The following is a 7,642-nucleotide window of genomic DNA, read 5'->3' as shown; positions in this document are numbered from 1 at the left end:
CTAAAAAAATGATTAACATTTCTATGTATAAATTCACATAAATACATTTATTTTTTAATATGATGTCAATACATATATCTAATATATAAATTGTATCATTATTACAAATTGTAAAATATCTATTTTTAATATACAATTATGACAATCTAAGTTATAATTAGAAAAAAAGATACATATAAAAAAGTTTGAATATTTTGTCATTAAAAATAAAAATTTATTTCTAATATTGGCAATCAATTATGCTAAAAACAGCTTTTAATTTTGTAACATCATCACACGACAGTTAAATGTAATATATGCTTATCTTTAAATTTTTATATCTATAATTACTGGCAGATGTCATATATCAAATTGTGACATATATTCACAAGTTTTGCATTTAAATTATTCTAATGTTCATTTTTTTTAATTTTAAAAAAGATTTAGTATATCTGACATTTGATTAATCACAAAAAATTACTTACATAAAATCTCATATAAAAAGAAAGAATTCTGATTCTTTTGTAATTTAAAAACAAAACTGTTTTTCCAACACAAAATTAAAGATTAATATATTTCAAATTCAAAATTGAATTTTTCTTCTTAATTTTAAAATTAAGTAGAAAAATTATTTACAGTACATTGATACTATTGAATTGAACAATTGTTTTTACAGCAATACTGAAATATAATTTACATATGTGCAACAAAACAAATTGTTATGTAACAACTTAAAATACAAATAAATAACACTATTAATTCTATAATTGATCAGTTTTTTCAACATACTTAACATTATTTATATTCAATTCCTTCAATGAATTATTAAGTGTAAGTTGATTTTCATCTCCAGAAAAAAGTTTTTTTGGCTTCTGGACTTCTGTATCCAAAAGAGTTTTTACTTTAACTAAAAATTTAAAAATTTTTAAGAATTTTAATCAGAAGAAAGTTTTAAATATTAAATATTATTATAATTAAAAATTATCTAGACAGCTGGATGGCTGAGACAGTTAAGACACCAGCCTATCACTCTAGATTTGATTCAAGATCTCCCAGACAACTTCCCAATTTTTCAACATATCTGGTACAGAGTACCACGATATGTTGAACCTGTCTCATCACCCAGTTGTCCCCATTGTGAGTCTAGTTGAACCCACAATGACTATGAAAAAAAAGGGTCCTCTTAGTGCCCACAGGGCAGAAAGAACTAGAAATGAAAATTATACATAAATGATTGTTTTAATTTTTTATTGATTTGTTTGATATTTCAACAAAAGAAAATATCTTACAATAAGTTCAAAAATTATACTTTGAATTCCATGTTTTTAATTCCATTTCAAAAAGTGTTCAAGCTACAGGAGACTCTCACTAATCTGGTATTTCCCATGTGATTAATATTTTCACAAAAACAGAAGTGCATAGGCAGTCATTTCACGCATCCTATTTTCTCATTTACTCTGCACGTCAGCATTCTGTATTATTTGCCTACCTGTCTCCAAAAAGAACTGTATGGAAGGGCAAAGGGTTAAAAGTGATATCTTTCAACAAAACTTTACACACACAGCATTAATAAGAGCACTAGGCACATCCTCTCTTCTCTTCCTCCAAGGGCATCTCCTCAAGCATATCCTTCTGCTCTTTTGAAGGAGTTTGAGTTTATAGGTAGACAACTTGGTACCATGTTCCTTCACCAGCTCTTCAATGTCAGCATTGTTGACTTCCAGGTCCATGCTTTTGCCCAGAGATATGATGTCATTGACAACTCTAGTAGGCTCTGTTTCTAATCCCTCAAAGTCTCTCTCTACAACACAATCAGGCCAAAGGTTTCTCCAGGCTGAGTTCAAGGTCCTGCAAGTCATTTACTGCTAGACCTTGTCAATAAGACCTAAGCAATGGAAGATATTGAAGTGGTTCTTCCAAAAGTCATGGGGAGTTAACTCCTTATTAGAGGTAACCTTAAAGTATTTTTAAAAAAGTGCTTTGGTGCAATACTTTTTAAAGTTAGAAATGACATTGATCCATCGGCTGAATTAGTGGAGTCATATTAGGAGGCAGAAACTTCATGGTGATGAAGTCGAACTCTTCCAGTAACTTGGCCTCCATGCCTAGGGGATTGGCAGGAGCATTGTCCATCAAAAGCAGGCACTTCAGTGGCAAGTTATTTTCATTATTTTCATCAACAACAGACACTGATATGCACTACTCAGTAGTGTGTATCAGTGTTCGTTGATCAGCCAGTTCAAATAAAGTACCTTTTGTTCTTGGTGGCTAAGGAAAGAAAAGCAGTGAAAGTGATATTCTTGAAAATATTGCAATTGTTAGACATCACCTATGACAATTGTAAACATGTCACTTTTAATACTGCTCTTTAATGTATATTTTCATAATTTATATAATGTTATACAGTAGACCCCCCTATAACGCGGGTTCCTATAGTGGAGATTCCTATAACATGGCGAAAAAATTGCGACAGTATTTGTATAAAGACGCTAAAAGGGACTCATAAAACGTCGTCGCCGACTCGTGTCGTGACAGGATTGGTCAAATCTGGACCAATAGTGGACGAGCAGCCAAACTACTTTCCACCATCCAGCACCACACTACAGAAAGTTTAGGCTGGTAAACTGAGTTTACTATTGTCTGTACAGTATGTAAATTAAGTACCATAAGTCTAATACAGTACTGTAATTTTATACATTTCTTGTGAAAGAAACATTTCTTATTCAACGACCATTAAAATTATTTATATTAATGATGTCTCCAAAGTTAAATGAATTTTTCCAGAAAAATAACTTATCAGAAATTGCAGCTGCCATTTGGTGTGCTGCTGCGCAATGAAAACAAGCTTAAGCAATGGCGACGTCAAACAGTGCATACTCGGTAAGTAATCCTACAATTTTTTGTTTATAGCATAGTTTATACGGATTATTCCCAAAAAATTATACATATTTTGGAAATGTTAAGTCGAATTAGTCTAGAATCGATTAATTTTATGGAAGAAAACCTTTCAAACAGCTGTAGTCAGTAAACTTCACATGTGTCGGGCTGCGATTGGCTCATGTATTTAAGGATTCCTACAATGTGAAATTCGTACAACGTGGAACGTATCTACACATTATAGGGGGTCTACTGTAATTTATTTTTATATTTTTTATATTTTGTATAAATTTGTGGTTGTGATTTATATAATTTTAAGAATACTAACTGAAGAGGGATGTATTGAGTCTGAAATGCATTTTAAATGTTCAGTATAATATGGTCATGGAGAGCCATACCTTATTGTAAAAAATAATAATTTTTTTGTAATTTTGTAATTTTGATTTAATTTTAAGATTTTGTAATTTAACTCTGTTCACTGGTGTGATAAGCACTCATATATACACATAACAGTTGAGTTCGCACAAGTTAACACCCCAAGGGGAAGTGGAAATGTGCCAAGTTATTCGATATGACAACTAAAGTGAAGTTGAAAAAACCACAAAACTACAATTACGAAAATACAGTAGTGCTTTATGCAGTATTATAGGCTTACAATACATTGTGTACTCCAATTACAATAATTCTGTAGATGATAAACTGAAAAATTTGTTTAGTGTTGTTTGTTTTGAGCACTTAACTTTCTCGACTTTCTTTTCAATGATCATGAATGCCTTGAAAAAATCATCTTTGCAATTGTCAATTGTTTGCAAGTAACATCTAAGGATTCTTAATGCCTCTAGCGCATCAGTTTTGGTTGGTTTTGGGGTTAGCTCTTCTAGTGTTTCATTCTCTTCACCTCCAGATTCATTATTCTCGTCCTGAATTTCTGTGACAATATTGATAATACTCGCTGAGTAACACACCTCCATGCAATTGTCCACTGTGCTTTAGTCAATTTCACCAACAGAGGCAGTTTCTCATAGATCGTAACAATGTCACAGCAGTTCATCCAATTGAATGTTTTGTTCTTCACTCTTACTTTCATCTTGAACTGCCACTGTAGAATGAAATCCTGCATGTTTAAAGCAGTTTGCAATGGTTAAGCATGTTATGTTTTCCCATGCAACCTTTATGTAATGAATTGCATCTAACAGGGAAATGTCAATCAATTTTCCGCTTTCTACCACATGAATCAAATCCAAAATAAGCTTCTTCCAATAATGATGTTTGAATGAATGAATAATACTCTGATCCAATGGTTGCACTACAGCAGTGGCATTTGGCAGTAGGGTAAACACATTAGTCGCTTGTAGTCCTTCAACTTTTCCATGAGCAGGACAGTTGTCAACAATGACTGCTATCTTCCTTTTTTGCTGAACAAATTGGGAGTCATTATTTGTAAAGAATCTCCTCCCAAATTTTGGAAATCATCCAACTTTTCTAATTTGCCTTGCATATGACGGGCAAACTCTTCATTCCCTTGAAACATTGGGGCTGTTGAGATTTTCCTATAAATAAGGGCTTCAGCTTTTTAGAGCCATCAGAATTTGCTTTGAGAAGGATTGTAACTCTCAACTTCAATTTGCTTCTGCAATGGCAACTCTCATTTTTAAACATTGTGGTTTTCTCCAGAAGTAATTTGTAGAAAAGTCTAGTTTCATCAAGATTGAAAACGTTTTTTGGTTTATACGATTTCTCAATCTCTTCTAAAACTGTCTCCTTCCAAGTTCCAACTGAGGTCATATTGACATTCTTTTTTTCTGCGCAGCTTTCTAAAAGTCACGCAATGGCGACCTTTAAATCTCTCTAACCATCCCATCACTGGCACTAAAGTTGGTTTCTATTCCAAGTACTCCAGCAGTTTCCATCCCCTTTTGTTTCAGTATTGGTCCTGAAACAGGAAGATTCGATAAACGAATTTGCTTTAGCCAATGTGCCAGAGCATCTTTGACATCTTTGTATGGCAACTTTCTCTGGCATTTTCAAGAGAGCCACAACGAAGATCCAAGAAAAATTTTCTTAATTTCCTCTCTCTCTCTCTTTTTTTTTTCTCCCCAGGATTCCCACCAATATTGTTCTTGAAAGGTTTTTTGTTTTGCAAATTAGGCTTGTGAAATTTTCTTACATTCAAATTCAGACATGAGTTCATATTTTTTCTTCAGCATAAGTATTGTTAGCTTTTGGAAACTCATTTCTAACAAAAATGTGTTACAAATAACTCATGATGTGAGAAAATGCAAAATCGGATTCTGCTGTGATGTTGATATAGATTGTATATTTTCTTTTTATTTATCTGTTATTATTTTATATATAAAAATACATAAAATGTTAAGGCATTTTTATTAATATGTATATATTAATAAATAAGTCAACTCCCTCCTGCAAAAAATCTTCACACTGCACACAGTTTACCATGCAGTGTGAACTCATTGTTTTCAGGAGGGGAGTCGACTTATCAGACATTTACTAAACAAGTGTGGGACTGCAAAAGTATGTCTGCTGATTTATCCAGTGGTGATGAGTTAAATGGTGTCAAGTAAACCAGAGTTTTTTTTAATATATATCTAATTGATATAGACTTGAAATAAAACAAAATTAAGGGCTAAAAGCAATAGATTATTCAATTGAATGTTTAAAACTAATGTAACATGTTTATTTTCAATTTCAAAACAAAGAAGAATAGATTTTTTAATTTTAAAAATTCCAAGTGTGTAATGAACATTTTTTTAATTATAAAAAGTAAATAATTTGTAAAATTTGTATTTTATGTCATATTATATCATATATTATTTTTACAATACAGTAGAGTCATGATTAACTGATATTCATTTAACCCAGCGATTCCCAACCTGTGGTACGCGTACCCCTAGGGGTACGCGATAGGTTGTTTAGGGGTACAGAAAAAAGTTAGTTATTATGGCAGAAAAAATAATATATTATGTATCACAAACTAATAGTATTAAAAAATTATTAGATAAATAATGTTCCTTGCAACAATCACAACTTTATTATACATTTTTTCTTTTAGTTTTTTTTTTTTCTTTAATTTAAAGTTACAATATGTAAAATTAACAATACGGTTACTCACTAAATTTCTTAAATGAGGGGTACAATCTAGAGATATGACATGTCACGGGGTACAATCTAGAGATATGACATGTCACGGGGTACAATCTAGAGATATGACATGTCACGGGGTACGCTAATGAAAAAAGGTTGGGAACCACTGATTTAACCAATATGAATTATAGATGAGTACTTTTTCCATAAAAGACTAGAGAACATACTACAGTACCATTTGTTTCACAAATCTTGTTTGGATAATGTTTGATGCTCAAAAGAAGATCTAGAAGTTTTACAAATAATTTACTCTAATGATTTCTCAAGATGATATGAATTTTAAGAAGTTTAAACAAATTTTAATTGTAATTGTCAAAAATTTGATTTTAAAATAATATTCTTGCATTTTATTACAGCATTTTGTGTCAAATATTCCATATTATCTGAGGTGTCTTGAAGTTCACGTTATCTCAAATAATTAGGATTCTAATAACAATATGGAAATGGTAAATCTAAAATGCAAATGAACTTCAGATAACTCCATAACTTTAATTAATTCTGTTAAATATTTCCAACAAAAGAAACTAATCAAGTACTAAAACAAGTAGCAGTTTTATTGTTATTAATACAGTCTGATCATTAAAAAACTGTTTGGGTTGTATCAATATCATTATTATTTATTTTTGATATTAAAAAATTGTGTTGTTATTGATAATAAATCACAATTAAAAAAAATAATAAATTTAAACAAAAATTTATATTAAACTATAATTTTTTTTTAACTTGCCTGGATTTTCTTCTATTGGAGTTCTAGTTACATTGATTGAAGGAGATCTAGGATCTTCTGACAAGTTAAAATTTTCTTTATTATGGTAATAGGATTCTCTCTTTATTTTTTCCAAAGCCGGTAAAGTTAACTTTTCTTTATTACATGTAGGAGTTTGTTCTACCTATATTCAACAATACAAAAATTGATTACATATAATGAACTATCATTAAGACTAAGTTAGAACAATGGTTTTCAAAGTTTTTGATTTGCAGCTCACAAATTGAATCACAAATAAATAATGCACCACCTACCCACTACTTATCCTGTAAATATAACTTTAGGTAATGTTAGATTTGGTACCAAAATATTTTGTCTATCCAGTAACCTAATGTAAGAGACATGTACAGTAGACTCACAATTATATGGCTTAATTTGGTAGACATCTGAGCCAGATAACATGGAGACTGATGATAAGGCATTTCAGTGTATCGCTTATGTGATTTATTTTTTGATTGTAATTTTTACAGTACAGTATGTGACGACATTTTAAAGAAAATTTTCAGCAAAAACAAGCCAGATGCCTGCAAGTATTATCCAAGACTGTGAAGTATTATCCATAGAATAACTGCATGTTTTATGAAAATGATTGTAACACATTATTATTACTGTACTTAATAATACTGTCCTGTAAAATAAATACTATTACAGTGGGTGATCAGTTAATGAACAAATTAGATAAACACTTTCGCGAAAGATTTTTATGTTTGGACAAGAACATAAAAATCTTTTTCGAACCTCACAGAACAAACACAAGAAGTGATGTAAAATAATGAATACCGATTGGTCTTTCCTTGTCTTCAGACAACAATTTGAAACTTTTTGGAGTGCGGGAGACGTTGACATCAACGCTCAACC

The 7,642-nt window shown here is 30.9% G+C and overlaps 1 pseudogene; it reads right to left on the bottom strand.

Moving 5' to 3' along the window:
* Positions 1-3,119: 3,119 nt before the first annotated feature.
* LOC111615409 lies at positions 3,120-5,810 on the bottom strand (annotated as a pseudogene).
* Between the last annotated feature and the right edge of the window lie 1,832 nt (positions 5,811-7,642).

The sequence above is a fragment of the Centruroides sculpturatus genome, unplaced genomic scaffold (assembly GCF_000671375.1).
Source record: "Centruroides sculpturatus isolate CEXI.00-Female unplaced genomic scaffold, Cexi_2.0 scaffold2248, whole genome shotgun sequence".
NCBI lineage: Eukaryota > Metazoa > Arthropoda > Arachnida > Scorpiones > Buthidae > Centruroides > Centruroides sculpturatus.
The sequence above is the reverse complement of the archived record's forward strand: the minus strand, read 5'-3'. Positions and strand labels throughout refer to the sequence as shown.